Source organism: Delphinus delphis, chromosome 18, assembly GCF_949987515.2.
Source record: "Delphinus delphis chromosome 18, mDelDel1.2, whole genome shotgun sequence".
NCBI classification, from domain to species: domain Eukaryota; kingdom Metazoa; phylum Chordata; class Mammalia; order Artiodactyla; family Delphinidae; genus Delphinus; species Delphinus delphis.
The window spans coordinates 61852314-61872170 of record NC_082700.1 but is presented as its reverse complement, the minus strand read 5'-3'; the positions used below and the strand labels follow the sequence as shown (position 1 = coordinate 61872170).

The 19857-nt window shown below is 35.7% G+C and overlaps 1 protein-coding gene across 1 annotated transcript in view; it reads right to left on the bottom strand.

The window, feature by feature from the left end:
• The window catches only part of GPC5 (glypican 5), a 1355126-nt gene that overhangs the window by 12922 nt on the left and 1322347 nt on the right, over positions 1 to 19857 (bottom strand). The gene's annotated exons all lie outside the window — the stretch shown is intronic.

The following is a 19857-nucleotide window of genomic DNA, read 5'->3' as shown; positions in this document are numbered from 1 at the left end:
AAAAATTCATATGGAATATATATGTTCCTAATCCATTAAGGCAAAGAGGACTAATAAAATTTAATGGAAGTCAGAAAAGAATAAACACACAAACAAATATGCCTGGCAAACAGAAAGCACAAAATCAGATGTTAAAACAATATGCAAATAATTCAATAATCTCTAAATGAAATGAACTGAATAAAATTAGAAAGGAGACACTCAGTTTGGATTTCAAAAGGAATTTAGCCGCATAACAAAATGATACATAAAGGGTGAGAGTAAATGTTTGTAAAAACACACTTCAAGCAAATAATAACCAAAAGAAAGGTGATGTCATTATATTAATAAAAGATAAAATAGGTTTTGAGCATTAAAAAGGATAAAGAAGGTCTTTATATAGTAACAAAAGAAATAATTTGACATATAGATATAACAATTCTGAGCCTATCTTACTTTAGCATATTCTCAAAATAAATCGATATTAATAAAGGAAAATAATTGGGTAAAATAATAAAGCAAAATGGACACATACACATTCAGTGGGGGATTTTAACCATGCTATCTTATTAATTAATAGCTCAGGCAGATGAAAATTAGTGAAGATATGGATGACTTATTCATCAGAATCTTTGGGGCAAGAAAAGGAGAACTCCACTGCCTTCTAGCCTTGGTTCTAGTAACAATACTAGTATCTCTTTGCCCTACATCCCCATTTCTTCACATGCAAAGAGAACAGATTGCCCTGATTCCTAAGTTGGGAAGAGCCAGAATGCTGAGCTTTTGGATTTCTCATCCTCTTTTGGATTTTCTTGCCCACAGTAAGGATGCATTCTTCCTGCTCTTCACCACGGCATAAGTTGAAGTCACCTTTTGCTGCAGGGAGGACCTGTAATTTTCTAGCTATGCTTCTGACTTGACAGTAATTCTTGGATGAAATAATAGGTGTCATATGTCAGGACATTCTCTAGTCTAGCTTTTAACAATAAAATGTTTTTATCTGTCTGTGTGCTTATATTTTAATTGGTTCTAACCTCAGAAGAAGAATAAAGGAGTATTATTTATTACACTAGCTCCAAATACAAACTTTCACAAGTTTGGTCCAATAAACAAATAAATACAGCTAGTTAGCCAGATTAGATAGCATCATGTAGTTAATGACTAGTGGATATAATGTGTAAATATTCTTTTAAAACATACCTAAGATATTAATAAAAGTGATCACATAGCAGGGTACAAAGCAAATATCAACAACTAACAAGGAATTTTAAACAAAGAATATGAATTCTTTGACAGTAACACAATAAAATTAAATGTCAAAACTAAAGGAGAACCATGATCCCTACAGCAAACCTTATCTAAGGACATAAAACAAGACCTAAATAAACAGATGTATCAAGTTCACAGTTGAGAAGATTTAAGTTTATATTGTGTCTCTTTCACTATATTCTGAAATTCCATCATGATGTCCCTTGGTGTGGGTCTATTGGATCCATTGTTCTGGGCACTCAGTGACCCTTTCTACCTAGAAACTCATATCCATCTGGGGAAGTGTTCTTGAATTCTTTATTGATGATTTCCTGTCTACCATTTTCTCTGTTGTGTCTAGGTGTCCCATTATTTAAATGTTGGATTTCTGGAAGGTGTGCTCTTCTTCCCTCTTCCGGTTTCCATAATTTTACTCTAGTTTCTAGGAGATTTCTTAAACTTAAGTCTTTTTTTGAGGTTTTCATTCTTGTATTCAGATTTTAGATTTACTAAACTTGATATTTTTTCTTCTAAATATCCCTTTTGTTTGTCTTCTCAGACATTATTAAGATGATAATTACAGTATTTTTTCAAAGTTCTCTTCAAAGTTCTTTCAAAGTTTTTTCAAAGTTCTCTTCTCTCTGCAGTCTTTAATACAAATTACTTGCTTGTGGATATGACTTTTCATGTTACTCACTTAGATAAGTGGTAATCCTTGATTCATGGTTATGTGCTAATATTTAAGAGTAGGAAGTGAAAATTTAGTTAGAACTCTGAGTGTGTGAATGGGGTTCTGTAATTAGTAGACAAATGTGGTCTTGTTTATATGTCTGTTAGTGAAACTACCTGTCAGTAGGATAGGGTAGGTCAGGCTGAAAAAACAAATGCCTCCAAAGTATTGGTAGCAATGTCTACTGCCAGTTGAGGTAACTCTGCATTGTAACTTAGTACCTCACCTCCATATCAACACATCCTTCCATGATCACCACAACATGGGGAAATGGGTGGAGAAACAAATTGGCAATTATAAGCCTCCATCTGGGTGGGGTACATGGCACTTCTGCTCACTAGATTTATTGGACAAAGCTAATTATATGACTGTCTCCAACCTCAAGGGACAGGGATGTGTAGTCCTACTATGTGCACAAAGGGGACAAGACACAGAAATATTGCAGACCAGAAGTCATGTCTATCAGGTCCCCTTTAACTGCCTTTATTTGTTTCTTCTTAAGCTAGGTCTTCTCAGCAGAGACCTTACAATATCCTGCCTAAGAGTAATTCCCTGCCTGCAAGAACTCTGGGAGCCAAGTGGGAGCAGGGTTGGGGGAGCGTATAGGTTTCAACATTCATTATAGGTAAATAGGTAGATAGGTAGGTAGATATATATATTTGTTAAGTATTATTTTTCAGAATAATACTCCTGCTTTCAACTGTGCCTGGCATTCCCCAGTCCAGAGACACTTTCCAGATTATACTTCCTGTAGCATACTGACTTATGGGAGAGACATCCACCTATTGGTCAGGAGTGGAGGAAGAAATCATGGAATGGTACAGCTATTGACTAGTTCTTCTTTTGTAGACCCTCTTCTGTCAACCCCTTCTTACTAGAAGTGACAGATGATGCCTATTCCTGTCTCTTTTGAGGATTCCATTGAGCAAATTGGGTTGGTTCTCTGCTTTCTTCAATGGTGCTTGGGAGTTGGCTTCCCTGGGTATCCTACATTAGGCACCACTCATCCGTTTGCTTTCTGGCTTCCAAGTGTTGTTATCAAACTTCTTCAGTTTCCTCTGCTCTCAGTAAATTCAGATTTTTGTTAAAAAAATTCTTATAATGTATTTTAGTGGGATGGCAGGAGGGAATAAAATTAACTGTGTTTGATCAATCTGTCATCTTGAAGGCAACTTGCTGAGCATTTCCAGCATCTGGGCACTGAAGCTCCAACTTGACTCTCTGGATAAGTCTATGTCTCTTCAGCCCATTCACACTGGTGTAGTTCAGGTTGTTCTAGTTGATCAGTGTTCCTGCTGCTAAATATTTTTGATGACCATGCCTGATAGGGTGATTATTTTCATTGAAAGTACTGAGCTGTGTTGCATTTTGGCCAGGAAACTTACCAGTAAAGCATGACTGTTCCCTCCCCACTGATAGTAAATAGTGCAAAACTGCCTTATGGAAGAATGATTGAATGCACACTGGAAGACTGGAAGGCAGGTTATTTTGCCTCTGAATTGCCTAATCCAGGGTGCATTTGCTGTATAATATTGTAAAGACTGGTAAATATGCCAGAAGAAGACCTAGCTGGCTATAGAGCTAGGGGGATAATAGGAAAATTGAGACTTGCCGTAATTTGGGCCCTTTAAATATTTTCTTTTATTTGGACTTTTTGTTGGACCCATAATACATATCTTTAAGATACTGGGTTGGGCATTGATTAAATAGGTGACATTTCACTTACTCGTAGTTGCTAAAAACTAGCTGCAGCAAGTAAAATGTGAACACTGATGAGGAGACAGTTTTTCTCACAATGAAATGTGAAAATTAACTTCAGACAAAATTTGCCTGTTTTACTTCAGTAAGGGAAGAATATTAAGTAGCTAATCCTTAGAGCCTATGAAAAATTGTCAAAATGTCTAAGAATGTTGTGCAAGAGAGATTGTGAAGCTTATTACATTTATTAAATGGAAATGAATTATCTTGGCTTGCATATCTGATTCACCATGTGTGTTATAAATCAATATGTTTAACTTAGTTATTTCAAGCCCTAAATATTTTGTATGTTATTTTTTAAGAAGAAATTCCATTGGCCCAAGGGATAGCTAAACAAAATATAGGGAACTAGCCATTGCCATCATCCCTGAGAAGAATATCAATGTTATTCATGAAAATATCCACAAAACACAGCACACGTGAGGACAGGTACTTCGGTTGTGGGGGATGGCTGTCTGCTCACCCTCGTGGTGTTCTCAATCGGATGTTTGTATTTAGATGGGACTATGTAACATTTTAAAGTATGTTATTTGCTCTACTTTGGGTTGACAAGACATTATGAAAATAACAAGGTGTGTGTGAGGAGGGAAGACTCTCATACTGAAAGCAGGGGAATTATGCGGATGTTGAAAATTACAGAATCACCTTCCCTGACCCTGTATGGAAATGCATCCGTTCTTGCATTATAACTCCTAGAATAAATAACATCCATACTCATTCTCTCTCAGACCCATAATTCATTGTTGTCCCAGTGTCTAATTCCATGTGATATATTCTAATAAGTGGCACAGTTTTCCAACCACTGTAAGTCTTCTGGCATAAACGTTTCTGACAACAATCATATCAATTCTTTCTGTCCTTGTCTCTATCTGTTGTCCAGTTATAAATACTGCTGTGTTTTTACCCTAGGTGTGTGTATGCTTTCTTGTCATCATTACTCAGCTTAAGACTGTTTAAACATATATATCTGTATCACTTATATTTAGGTTTATATGTTGATCTCATTCACTTAACTTTAAGCCCATTGAAGTCATGATTATATTTATGTTTTCTACTTCTTGGGCTTATAAGTAGTTATTCACAGTATTCTACATTTGGTAGAAATGATTTTTGAATATATGACTTACTATAAATATTTGATATGTTAATAAGGACTTAACACTTTTTAATTTATTTAAATGGGAGCTACCCAGCCTTTTAGAATTCATCATAGAAAGCAGTGGAGTATAGTAGAAAGGAGCTAGGTTCAAGCCCCAGAAACCTTAGAAAATTCATATAGTCATTGAGATTCAGTTTCTTCATCTGTAACATTTACATCATAATAATGCCTTCTGCCAAGATAGATGTAAAAATTAAATGAAATCATAAATATGAAAAACACTTTGTATTTTTTTTTTACATAGACAAAAAATATGGTTACTATTTGAACGTTAGAGGCTGAGGCAGGCAAAGTGAGTTGAACAGCAAAGTTTCTTTGGAGAATAGCTGATACAGCCCGAAATAGGATGCCGGTCTCCTGATTCCCAGTCAGGACCTGGCAAGGGGACTCATCACCTTAGATGAAATTACCTGCACTATTAAAAAAAAAAGAAACTAGTCTGATGTTATACAATGTAAATAGGAACCCAATAAGTTAGAATCATCTCTATTATCAAATAATTGTTATTATAAAGATAATTCAACTGCTTATATACATATATGTCCTTATTATATACATAAGTACTTAAATGTCAAAGTTTAGCTAAGATGATTCTTTAGTTTATGTGTAGAATGAGTCCCTACATAGTTGGCACTTGATAAATGTTTTTGAACAAAAAAATTTGTATGAAACCATGGCATCAGTAAGTATTAGCCACACACAAAAAACAAACCTTCACTACAACACACCTGACCCCTGCATTTTCCTGTAAAGACAAATGTTCACCTTGTTCCCAGAGATTTTTTAAGATTTTAAGTTTTAGAGCAATTTTAGTTTTACAACAAAATTAAGAGGAAGGTACATAGATTTCGCCTAAATGCCCTGCTCCCACACATAGCCCTCCCCCTTACCAACATCATTCACCAGAATGGTGCATTTTAAAACTTTCACCAAGGATGAAACTACACTGACATATCATAATCACCCAAAGCCATAGTTAACCTTAGAATTCCCTCCTGGCATCATACATTCTATAGGTTTGGACAAATGCATATGACATATATCCATCATTATAATATCATACAGAGTAGTTTCACTGTCCTAAAAATCCTCTGTACTGTCTATTCATCTCTACTCCCCACACTGCTGGCAACCATGGGTCTTTTAAACTGCCTCCATAGTTTTGCCTCGTCTAGGATATCATGCATGGTATCATACAAAATGTAGCATTTTAGATCAGTTTCTTTCTCTTCGTAATATACATTTATGGTTCCTCCATGTCTTTCCATGGCTTGATAGCTCTTTTCTTTTTTAGCACTGAGTAATCCATTATCTGCCTGGACCACAGTTCATTTATCCATTCACCCACTGACGGACATCTTGTTTGCTTCCAAGATCTGGCAATTATGAATAAAGCTGCTGCAAACATTTCTGTGCAGATTTATGTGTAGGGATAAATTTTCAACTCTTTTGGGTAAATACCAAGGAGTGTGATTACTGGATTTTATGGTAAGAGTATGTTTAAGTTTATTAAAAAGAAGAAGCCACCAGAGTGTCTTCCAAAGTAGCTATACCATTCTGCCTTCCCACCAGCAATCTATGAGAGTTCCTATTGTTTCACCACCTTGCCAGTATTTGGTGTTGTCAGTGTTCCACATCTGGGCCTTTCTAATAGGTGTGTGGTGGTATCTCATTGTTGTTTTAATTTGCATTTCCTTGATGATACAATGTTGAGCATATTTTCATATGCTTAGTTTCTATCTGTATATCTTTGGTGAGATGTCTGTTAAGATCTTTGGCCCATTTTTAATCAGGTTGTTTTCTTATTGTTGAGTTTTAAGTGTTCTTTGTATATTTTGGATAGCAGTTATTTATCAGATGTGTCTTTGAAAATATGTTTCCCAGTCTGTGGCTTGTATTTTCATTCTCTTGATATTGTCTTTTGCAGACCAAAATTTTAATTTATTCTTTAAATCACAATGCTGTGCATTAGAGCTTCAGAACTTACCTTCTAACTGCAACATAAGTGTTAAACGTTAGTGAAGTCTAGTTTATCAATTATTTCTTTTATGGATTGTGTCTCTAGTGTTTTATATAAAAAGGTAGTATTCCTAAAGAATTTTAGGTAAATTATTTCCCCGAAGGTTTCCCATGGAACACTGTTTCCTGACTTTTAGGAGTGTACAGGACTTTTGTGCACAAATAATCTATTATTTTAAGGATATTCTGATGTAAAAAAGGAAACTGGGTCTCTAAATGATAGGTGTTATTCTGAGGAATGGTCAGTTTCAACACAGAATGAGGTGGGAAAAAATCATTTCCAAGTGGAAATCCAGAGAGAATGTGTCCATGGAGGTGGAGTTGGAGGATATTGCACAATAAAACATGAGTAAATGGGGACCAGAGGGAAATGATGCTCTCTGAGCACTTCCAAGGAGTCTTATAATATCTCCCTACCTCTGCATACTAGACCAAATGTGAGCATATACTTCTAACTCTAACAATTAATGCATCATGTGTAGGAATGGTGACAATGAAAGTATTAAAGAAAGACTTTAAGATGGATATAATCTATAGTATATGTACCAGCTCAAAAATTTTGTACACTTCTGTTTTCTAAAATTTTTTTGGATTGTGAAGCAAAGTTTCAGCAGCTTGTGCAGATAAATCTTCTAGAAGTTACTTCAATATTAGTTAAACCAAATTTGTTGTATGAAACTGTCACTTACAACCACATGGTACACATTATGCACATGATAAAGGTCTCTCATAACATTCTCATGGGATATTAGCTTGTTTGTGGAATACTAAAGCTGGGACACAAACTGACAAGCTCTGGGATGCTGCCATTCTAGTCTCAACTCATTCTACAGTGCATAAATAGAGTAGCACAGTGGGTGCTAGGTAGGATCTCAAAAATCATTACAACAATAGGATTCAGTTAAGGACAAAATGAATCCCATATTCAATACCAAATTTCTCCCTTAAACAATATCTATACTTTATTGTCTTGAGACAGTGGCTATCTTTCTATGTAATATAGTTTCTCAATCTTGTTTATGTAACTTAGGGCCAATTGTTTTTTTTTTTTTTTTTTTTTTTTTTTTTGTGGTACACGGGCCTCTCACTGCTGTGGCCTCTCCCATTGCGGAGCACAGGCTCCTGACGTGCAGGCTCAGCAGCCATGGCTCACGGGCCCAGCCGCTCCGCGGCATGTGGGATCTTCCTGGACCGGGGCACGAACCTGTGTCCCCTGCATCAGCAGGTGGAATCCCAACCACTGCGCCACCAGGGAAGCCCGGGGCCAATTTTAAATGAAATAAAACTATTTTTTCACTACCCCAGTTTAGAAAACTGATTTTAATTACAATGTTAGTTAAATATGTGTAACAGTACAACTACACAGAAACTTTTAATTAATGATGTAAAGCTAAAATAAACTTACAAATTGAAGTCAAACAATTGATGAAATTAACATTAGAATTATCACTCAATGTGATGGATGATAGCCCTCCCAACTCTAAATCCCCAATATCCTATGAATACAGACAGTGTGATGGTTAGTTTTATGTATTGACTTTATTGGGCCACAGGGTGCCCAGATATTAGGTCAAACATTCTTTTAGGTGTTTCTGTGTAGGTGTTTTTGGATGAGATTAACATCATAATGGGTAGGCTGAGTAAAGCAGATTGCTCTCCCTAGTGTGGGTGGGCCTCATTTGATCAGTTGAAGACCTGGCTGGAATAAAAAGGCAGAGCCTCTACTGAGTAAGAGAGAATTCTTCCTGCATGACTGATGTTAAACTGGGGCATTTGCTTTTTCTCCTGCTTTCAGATTTGAATGGAAACATTGGCTCTTACTGGTTCTCACGCTTACCAGCCTTTGGACTGGAACTATACCACTGGCTCTCCTACGTGTCCAGTTTGCGGACTCACCCCACAGATTCTGGAGCTTACTGGCCTCCCTAGTCACGTGAGTCAATCCTTATAATAAGGAATAATATCATATATACATACATACATCCTATTGGTTGTGTTTTTCTAAAGAACCTAAAATAATAGAGGTTTTGGTACCAAGGGTGATTCTAGAGGAAGAGAATTTTGATGAGTTTTCTGACTTGGTTCTGAGATTGCTGGATTGATTCTCTGATCTGATTAGATTTAAAGATGCTGATGATTCCATTTCTAGTAGTACAGAGAACACTGATAGTCCTTGGCATGATCTGTCAATAGAAATACACGATATTTCCATTGGATACTTTTAATCACCTATTTGTAAGAAGCAAAGATCTGGGTAACTGTGTATGTGATACTTTCTAATATTTTGTTAAACTAATGGATTGGCTGGTTGCTCCTAGTGTTGATGGATGAAGTAGGGAAAGAAAAGGATGAGCTCAAGGATTTGAATTCCTAGTTCAATTGCTGTTTAAATGACCTGAGAACTTCTACCTGAACCCTGAAGAATCCTCTTATCTTCTGTAGCTGCAGGGCTGAGTTTGCTGAAAATCAAACCTGGAATCTCATCCTGCCACTGGCTGAATTACAACACAAGTTAAAGTCTTAGTCTTGAAGGGTGTCTACTATTAAAGTGATGGTATTGATTGGAAAGGAATGGGATCCTTAAAGTTGGAACGGGGATGTGTGAGAAGACACTGATGAAGCTGGGGACGTTGGGCCCCTAAATCCTAGCAAGTTGTCTTTGCCAGTGGAAGCAGTTTCCCCACCCCTAATGGAAGTGGCTTCTCCACCTACTTTTGATGGAAATAACCCTACATTGCCTGAGGGAAACATAATGGCCTCCTCTGAGGCAGTTGACATTGAGACAGTATAATTCCCTCCAGGGTCCTCCCCTGACTACTCTTTTTTACTTCTAGACTTATAGATGGATTCAAATTCTATCAGGCCCCTAACAATAAGAAACAAATTGTAGCCCATGAGGAGGTGCTCCATATTCCAAAAGAACTACTTGAGTTTTCTAATTTATACAGCAGAAAGCTGCTAGGGAACATGTGTGGAAATGGATATATAAGGTGTGGGTTAATGGTGGAAGGAACATAAATTTGGATCATGCTGAATTTATTGTTGGGGGTTTACTAAACAGATTCTGCATGAAATGTTGCAGCTGGAGGAGTCTGATAGGACGCTAAGAGTGTGTTTGGTTGGTTAGCTGAAATATGGTCCAAAAAGTGGTCCAGAATGAGTGAGTTAGAGATGTCATATGGACCTTGGTTTAATGCAGAGGAAGGGGTTCAAAGGCTTGGGGGGATTAGAAAGTTAGTGTAGATTTGTCATTTAAGACTTACTCATCCACCCTGGGTACATCCAAAAGAAATAATTTTCACCACAACTGTGAGAAATAAACTTATGAGGGGAGCTCCAGCATCCTGAAAAGATGTATGATTGTAGGACAGTCTTTACGGTGAAAACTGAGGTCACTGAATCAGGAAACCTAAATGAAATGGGAGTAATTAGATCCTGAGGTGGAAGGGGCTAAGTGTTAGCACTCAACCACCAAAGGCAGGTGGGTATGGTTACCTTATCTTCATAACACAGTCAAAGCAGCAGTCAGAACACTCTAATGCAGTCCTGTGGCCTAGTTGATCATGGTGTTCCTAGAAGTGAAATAAATAGGAAGCCTACTAAATTCTTACTTGATCTGTATAAGCACAGAAATTCTAGGTCGAGTGAACAAAAGTCTAACCTGAATCATAAAAACAGAGAGGCATGTCTTCTCAATCAATTCCTAGACTTTAACCAGTTTATAGATCCAGAACCCTTTGAATGAAGGGGAAGCCAGGTCCCTTTGTGGAAATATCTTGATAAAATGCCCCAAATTTATACTTTTAGTCTTTTTCCCAACCTTCACCAAAGGGACCTATGACCTTTTACTAGGGTAAGTATGCATTAAGGAAAAGAAAATAAGATATCTTAGGTACTACTGGACACTGATTCCAAACTGACACTGATTCCAGGAGACTCAAAATGTCACTGTGGTCTACCACTCAGAGTAGGGGCTTATGGAGGTCAGATGCCCAATGGAGTTTTGGCTTGGATCCATCTCACAGTGAGCTCAGTGGGTCCCTGAACCCAGCCTGTGGTTATTTCCCTGGTTTTGGAATGCATAATTGGAATAGAAATATTCAGTAGTTGGCGGGATCCCCATATTGGTTCCTTGACCTGTGCAGTGATGACTATTGTGGGAAAGTCCAAGTATGAAGCCACTAGAATTGCCTCCATGAAGGATAATAGTAAAATAAAGGCACTACTGAATTCCTAGAGTGACTGCAGAGGTTAGTGCCACTATCGAGGACTTGAAAGACACAGGGGTGGTGATTTCCACAACATCCCTATTCAACTCAACTATTTGGTCTGTGTAGAAGGCAGATGGAGCTTGGAGAATGACAGTGGATTATTGTAAGCTTAGGCAAGTGGTGAGTTCAATTGCAGCTGTTGTGCCTGGTTTGATTTTATTACTTGAGCCAATTAACACATCTCCTGGTACCTGATATGCAGCTGATAATCTGGCAAGTGCTTTTTTCTCTAACTCTGTCATGAGGAACACCACAAGCAGTTTGCTTTCAGCTGGCAAGGCTAGCAGTATGCCTTCACTGTGTATCAGGGGTGTATCAGCTCTCAAGCTTTGTGTCATGATTTTTGTCATAGAGAGATCTTGATCGTCTCTCTCTTCCACAGAGTATTATAATGGTTCGTTACATTGGTGACATTCATGCGGATGGGCCCTAATGAGTGAGAAGTAGCAACTGTTCTAGACTTAATTGTAAGATGTTTGCATGTCCGAGGGTGGGAAATAAATACTGCAAAAGTTCAGGGACCTTCTACCTCAGTAAGATTTCTGGGGGGTCAGTGGTGTGGGGCATGTCTGGATACCCCTTTTAAGGGGAAGGACGCAGATGTCAAGTTCTGATTTGGGCAAGTGCATTCTTCTATGCGTCCCATGATAACAATTCCTGTGCCAATTTTTCTCTCTGTATTTACATTTAATATTCATTTTTACTGTGAACCATGATGACAGTTGGCCTTCACTTGATGGAATCAGACCTTCACATTTTGAATCGCTGTGTTCCTTTCCCATCCATTAGATGTGGGCAAGGAAGTAGTGTTATTTTTCCATGTGATTCTAAACACAAACATGGATATTTACATTGGTGCCTAATATTTAATTATTAAGCATTTTTCCAGGTGATTCAGAATGAACATGGACATTGACATAAATTGACATGAAATATTTACTCAAAAAACCAACCTTACAGTGGATCACAATCAATAATCATCCATGGGTACTGCAGTGTTCTGCATATTTCTATTTGAGAAATACTATAGTGAAGGGGAGTGGGTAAAATTTAAAAAATAGAATCAGATCAAACCCAACTTAAATCCTAGTTATTTTATTAGCTATGGGTACTTGAGAAATGGGACAGTGCACATATAACATTTAACACAGTGACTGGGACATGGATAGCAATAGATACCAATGGTTATTATTAATAAATAATAATTCAGTCCTTATGACTTTGAAGATTTTTTTCTAATCCAGTGCCTTTCTCTGCCAACTTTCTACTCTGGGAGACCTATTCTGTCTGTAATATCGTTCAACCATGAACATGAAAAAAACTCCTTCTGTATTCAAAACAGCAAGAGGTGAGAAACTCTAGGAATCTTTGTATACATTCAGCCAGTTGTTTTCAAACTTAGACACATATTAGTGTTACCCAGAGCATACAACTTCAAATACTCAGGTCCTGTCACCAGAGATCTTGTTCTGATTGGCCTGAAGTGAGGTCCTTATATGCTGTAGTTTTAAAATGCAGTAGGCTCGGGAAGGCATTATGTTTAGTTCTTTTTCCTTATTATTTTTTTTTAGGTGTTAGTAATATTTAGAATTTTAAAGAAAGTATTTAGACACAGCTGTTCAGAAATGTTAAATTTCTGATGTTAAATTTCTGATGTTAAATGTTAAATTTTCCTGTAGGGCCGTTAGTAATTATGGAAGCAATAGGCAACTGCAGACTGGTGGAGTATCTTAGGCAAATTATATTTCATCAATGTGAAGGGCATATCAGAGATAAGTGTTGGGCTCCTTTCCAGCAGCCTCCTTTGGCAAGTAGGCACCAGTGGTGCTGATAAGGATGTTCAGCAATTACCAACTGAGTTCTAGTCCCCAAACTTTCATGCACAATGCAAAATAAAATAAAATGATTTTGTTTTAACTCCCCAGTAATTTCAAGTACATTGAGAACATGATTGAGTTTGCTGAGTTGTTTTCTTTCTCTTTCTACCCTTCTTCTGCTATGCTACCAAATTTAATATGGCTGTTACTAATAAATAATTTAATGCTGTTTTATTTCATATTGATTTTTTGGAAAACCCCAAAATACTTGGGATATTTCAGTAATATTAATATATCATACCTGAAAATTAATAGTTCACATTTAAGTTTCATAGGTGAGCTACATGCTGAGCTATCATAGGAAGGAGATTTTATGTGAGGGTCTATAAGCATAACTACTATGATAAAGTTGAAATAAAAACCTCCACTTCTAGAATTTGAGAGCAACAGAAATATCATTAAAATTACTACTTATATCACACTATGTATTTATATAGATTTAAATGCTGGAATTTAAGTTCACTGAAGGGAATCTAATGAGAATTGAGTTCAGGTGAATGCAACATAAACTATTTTCAGCGTGTAATATCTGATCATTCTCTCTCTTATAAAAGACATTCTTTTTGAATAGACTATATGCAGATTTGGATGAGAGGCTACACATTGGACCTGGTATCATTTAGAAAATTTGGACTCTTCTCTAGCGAACCCATTCTTCTAGTGTGAAAAGATGGACATTGAGATGATTGAATAGAATTAATTAATTAGTTTAAACTATGAGAAAAAAATCACTCAGGGATAATTAGATTTACCTGACCTAGTCTATCAAATTGAATATTGTTTTCATTTCCAACACATGGATGTGGTCCAGTGTTAGGAACCTGCAGGTAATCATTCTGACAGAGCCAGGTACCTTCTGCCTCATTTTTATAAGACTAAATAATACATAAAACACAACTGTACTCTTTCAGGAGCAGCACATTGATAAAGCTTTATCCAGAACAAGAGTGAGAACATGGAGGGTAGCATCTCAGTCAAGGACACGTTAAGTCAGCATTCTCTGGAGACATTGTTTTCTTTTCATATTTTAAATATATGAAATATTCAGTTTACCAAAAGGCTTGTGCTCCAATTTTGCATTTTTTGAAACCCGTAGTAAAATGCATTACGTAAAAAGCATGTAATTTTCCTTTATGGACAACAATGTATTCAATTAAATCAGGAAGGGGATAAAACCTTACAAGCTGTTCTGACCACTGAATGGCAGTTCCAACAATTTTTCTCAAAATTTGCTGAGAAGGAAACATGGAGGCCTGTGGAACAGTTGCGTCCCCAATTGTAGCTATGTTGGTTACTCGGCAAACACAGAGAAAGAAAAATAGAGACTCAGAAATAATTTTCCTCCCAGTCGTATCTTTGTGCAGCATAAGTATGGAGGATATAGAAGTTCAAGGAAAACTTCTTGCTCTCAAGTGCTCCAGAGATAAGCCTTCTCACTTGGAAATGCATTGGGCACTTATGGGTATAAATATTTCAATTCAGTAAACATTTGTTGGCTTCTTACACAGTTCCAGGAATTATAGTAGGTATATTTTGTATTAATTGCCATATATTCATATATGTTTTATAGATAGTACTGATCAGAATATTCCAAAATACCAGGTTAGTATATGTGTAAGTCAAAAATAACTAATTGTTTACTTAATAGTATGAATACTTGTGTCCAAGTCATAATACAGAATGAAGAGAACCTAAGCATTTACCTAAATGGATAAAATCAGAGACTCAACACATACACACAAAACACACACACACACACACACACACACACACACACACACACACACAAACAAATTGTCCCTGTGAAAATAAAATGAAAACACAAAAAGATTTGTTAGGAAATCTATTGTATTTTTAGGTTTCTGTTAGAACTGACTGGTTAACCCGTCTGCCGGCTTTCCATTATATCTAAAGTACTTTCACATTATTTGCTTATGGATCCTGGTTTATTTCCATGCCTGTTTTATGTGGTGGGTGAGTTTTCATTAGACTCCTCCTTAATATATCATGTTGTGGCTGAGAGTCAGCATTCTAGCAGTAGAAATATCACTAAGTGAATTTCCCTGCTGTTGAGACAACTGGTAGCTGGTTGCTAAATATTTTTTTCACTATAAATTCTTCTGGAGAATTAGTATAAAAAGAAGTCTTTGCTATAAACAAAGTTCTTAAATAGCAGGTTTGTAACAAAATAATAAGCAACAGTCACTTGTAAAAATCAGTCAGCCCATTTCTCTCACCAGCATGTGCCTTTTGAGTCCCCAGTTTCCTCATTTGTAAAGCGAGGTGTTTGGAGAAGACACCTCCAAAGTCTCCTCCAGCTTGGTCATCATAAATCATAATATTTGAATGCCATGACCGCCTAATAGCCGGGGTTCAGGATTGGGTGGGTAAATTCTGACCATCTGAAGCCCCATCCCTCTGTCCTAAGATCCTGTCTTCCGCATAAAGATAACAGCTGCACTGTTATTCTGGAAAGACTATTACTTTAAAAAGAGGCTACACAGTTACATCTGCTGTGTAATTTTCTCACTTGTCAATTAGCAACATTGATGACAGATTTAGTCAAATTACAGCTGTTTTTTTTTCAAGGACAAAGATGATGTGATGCACTTGTAATATTTAGAAGTAATGAGTGATGTACAGTTAATGAACCAAGAAGTCTTTCTCGCTTTAGACATTATAAAATGCAGAGCCACATCCTGCTTTTGATCTGTTTGTTCTTTGTGATCTAAACCTTCAGGTGTGAGCTATTTTTATATGTGCTATCCATCTAAGATTCTCTCTAAGAATACCGAAAGAGTGTAGGGCAGGTGGATGCCTTTGGAAATGTCTTTGTCTTTCTTTAGCCCCCAATTCAACTCTGTATTGTTTATACAGTTTACTGTTCCTTTTGCTCCCACTGACTTTATTTTTGGCATTGATTAAGCACAGATATACATGCATCAGTTTAATTCAGTTCAACTAGACTCAGTTGAATTCAGTTTATAAGTATTCGCTGAATGCTGGGAGGATGAGAGACTTATACCAGAAATTTGAGTCTGTAGTTCTAAGGGATTGAATAGTTGGATTGCATAGCATTTATTGTTTCATAAAAGGAAGTGCATTGGTTCATCATGGGAGGTAAAGTTCATGGTTAAGAGGCCGAGGAAAGAGAAATATTGGCTGCTTTTAAATTATGCTATAAAAGGATATCAAAACTGTGAAAAACAATCTGTATTATGTGATAATTATGTGATTTCATCCAATTTCAATTACAGAAAATAATGTGATAGACATTATTGCTTCTTGAACAGTTATAATCCCAGTAGCAAGAAAAATACCTGGCACAAAGGAAGTGCCTAATAAATATTTGTTGAAGGAGTAAATAAATTACTGGATCTGTGTGCTTCCATCTGGTTTAATTTTCTTCTTCCAGGCCATTGTTTTTTCAATGGGGATCTTAGTGATAACATCTTACTTTAAAAAAAACTATAAATATCTTTTTCCTCTCACTTTTGAAAGATTGGTGAGCATCATATAAAATTTATTTTAATATTTTTATCTTAGCAAGTTGAAAATACTATAGTATTTTGACATTAATTTTTATTGATGAATATATTTGCTTCTCTAATTGTAATTCCTTCATAGGTAATCTTTCTTTTCTGGTTGCCTTTTTAAAAATCTCTTTTCTTATGTCAGTATGATTTGTCTAGGTATGGAATTATTTTTATTTGGGATTCATATATTTGAGTATTCACATTGTTTTATTAACTCTAGACAAATTTTTATCCTTTGCTCTTTGCAAATTGTTATCGTGGGAACATTGGATGTTTCTATCCCATTGGCCATGCCTGTAACTATCTCTTTCACATGTTCCATTTCTTTATCTTACTGTTTTGACTTTTGAGAATTTTTATTGTTGTTGTTAACCTTCTGGTTTATTAATTATCAGTTTTGTCTGAACTGAAACGATCCCATTATTTTAGATTTTATTTTTCATGGTTGTTTTTTAGTTCTTAAAGTTTTAGTGTTTTATCAAATAGTTATTTTTCATGTCTCTTTGTAATTTCTTATACTTTTGAAGATTTCTTTTTAAACACTTAAAATATTCTTACACTATAGTCTTTATCAAATTGCTCTATCAACTAGTGTTCTTGTAATGACTGCTGTCTCTTGCTTCTGATGAATTACTTCCTTGTATATTCTGTAATTTTCACATATATATACTAATATTTCTTGGGACTTGAATCTCAGTAATTCTATGACACTTAATAGAGTTGTGGTTTTCTATAATTGCTTTATATTTGTTTCTTTTAGGAATGCAGAAATTTTATCTTGGGGCTTTCTCGATTATACTAATAATGCAAATTTGAAGTGTTGATTCACATTTGATTCAAATTTGATTCAAATTTTTTATTTTCTCCTACATTTAACTCTTAGAGAGAAGCTTCCTTGTCACCTCCCTGTGCTGCTAAGTTAATTTTCTTCCAGTTCACTCTTTAATGATGGTTTATAGAGGGCATTTCAGAATGCTTAGATTTTAGTCCTGACTCTGTTGTTTACTTTGTGACCCTAATTCACATGGAGCCTAATGTCCTTTTTAGAAATGTGAGAAAACAATCTACTGTATCTATTGGTGGAAGAATACTCTTCCTTGGGCCTATAGCAATCCTACTTGTCTTTCCGGTGTGCCTATAAGACTCTAACCGCTCTTCCACAGGCCATTTTTCAAGATTGTTTATGTACCTGGTGAATTTCAGAGGTGAGAGAATTACTCATCTCCTGGCTGAAGAGATGCTTTCTTACTGCTTGCTATAAGTTTTGTCGACCCCCCAAGCTAAGTCTTGTTACTCAGCTATGACAGATCCCCATTGCATGTGTAGAATCCATTTGGGCCATTTCCCATTACTCCCATGGGATTAAGAAGAAAAGGAAGGCAACACAAATATGTTGATGTTCATGAGTAATGCATTCCTTGCTCTGTGACCCAGGAGTCTGTCGTTTTACACCAGCATCTATGAGCAATAACACGTTAACTTATTAGTTTGTAACTGGGTAAAATCAAGTCCTGGACCTAACACCTACCTTGCAGCAATATTGTAAAGGTCAGTGTACTTGTGTATATGAAAGTAATTTTGAAACTGTAAAATCCTATGCAATGATAAAAATTATTATTCTAAAATAATAATAATATTTAAGGAAGAGTAAAGCTACTTAGAGAAAATCAGCCATGAAACTCTTTTGAATGGAAGTATCCAAGACCACTTATGAAATATTTTTGACAAACATATACACGCACACACAAACACAACAAACAAAAAAGCCCTGAACTTATATCTGATCAAATTTCTAGATCTTGCTACCAATTTAAGGAGATATAGGGAGAGGGAACGCACCAAGCAATACCACTGGAATGCAATCAGTAAAATCTAAACTATAGAAAACTTCTCTGGACAACTGACTCAATTTTTAAAATAAATTGTAGAAAAAGGAGAAATGTATAAATCACATGAAATTTAAGAAATGTAGCAACTAATTACAATATATAGATTTTATTTTTATAGTTATTTGAACAACTGCTCTAAAAAAAATTATAAGATAGTCCAGCAAATTGAACCTATAGTACATATTTGATAATTGAAGAGGAAGTGCTTAAAATTTTAGTGTGATTATGATATTGTAATTAATTTCCTCTTACACATATATTTTGAAATATCTGTGGATGAAACAACATCTTGGAATGAAAATAATCTGGAAGTGGGGATAAATGGATGTGTATGTACATGGGACTAGACTGGCCAGGATTTTGTTGCAGCTGATGATGAGTACATGGAGGTTCATTATACTATTCACTGTACTTTCTCATATATAAAATATTTTCAATAGTAAAAATTTAAAAATACTACTTTTGTTCCTTCATTGAAAAATATTCTTTTCACATTCTATCATTAAATTGCTGATTTTAAAATTAGATGTATTGGAATATATAGGCTTTACTAATCTGATGACTTGTTCAATAAGACTGAATGTTAATATTATTAACAGACACAACAATGACAATATCAAAAGCCAAATAATTAATGAATCACAAAAATCAAACTTACCAACTAACCAGAATACCTAGACAGAAGAATAAAAATTAGAATGCAGAGCAATTAGATAAGAAAATTAAATAAAAGCATGCAAACTGGAAAAGAAGAAGTAAAATCACCTCTGTTCATGTATGACATAATCTTATATGTAAGAAACCCTAAAAAGTCAACAATAACTGCTAAAACTAATAAATTCAGCAAAGTTGCAGGAAGCAAAATCAATACACAAACATCAGTTGTTTCTATGCACTGACAAAGAATTATCCAAAAAATAGTAAGAACTTAATTCCATTTATAGTAGCATCAAGAAGGTGGTAGAAGACTTGTACACTGGATACAACAAAACATTTCTGAAAGAAATTAAGATGACACAAAACAAATGGAAAGACATCTCACGTTCATGGATGGGAAGACTTAATATTGTTAATATGTCCATACTACCCAAAGCCATCTATAGATCTGATGCAATAACTATCAAATTCTCAATGGTATATTTTTCTATTTCTGCAAAAGTTATCCTAAAATACATATGGAATCTCAAGGGACCCTGAATAGCCAAACATTTTTAAAAAAGAAAAAAATTGGAAGACTCACACTTCCTGATTTCGAAACATAGTATAAAGTTACAGTAATCAAAACAGTGTAGTTTTGATTACAAATAGAGACATATCCATAGACCAACGGAATAGAATAGAGAGCTCAGAAACAAACCCTAGAATATACAGTCAAATGATCTATAATAAGG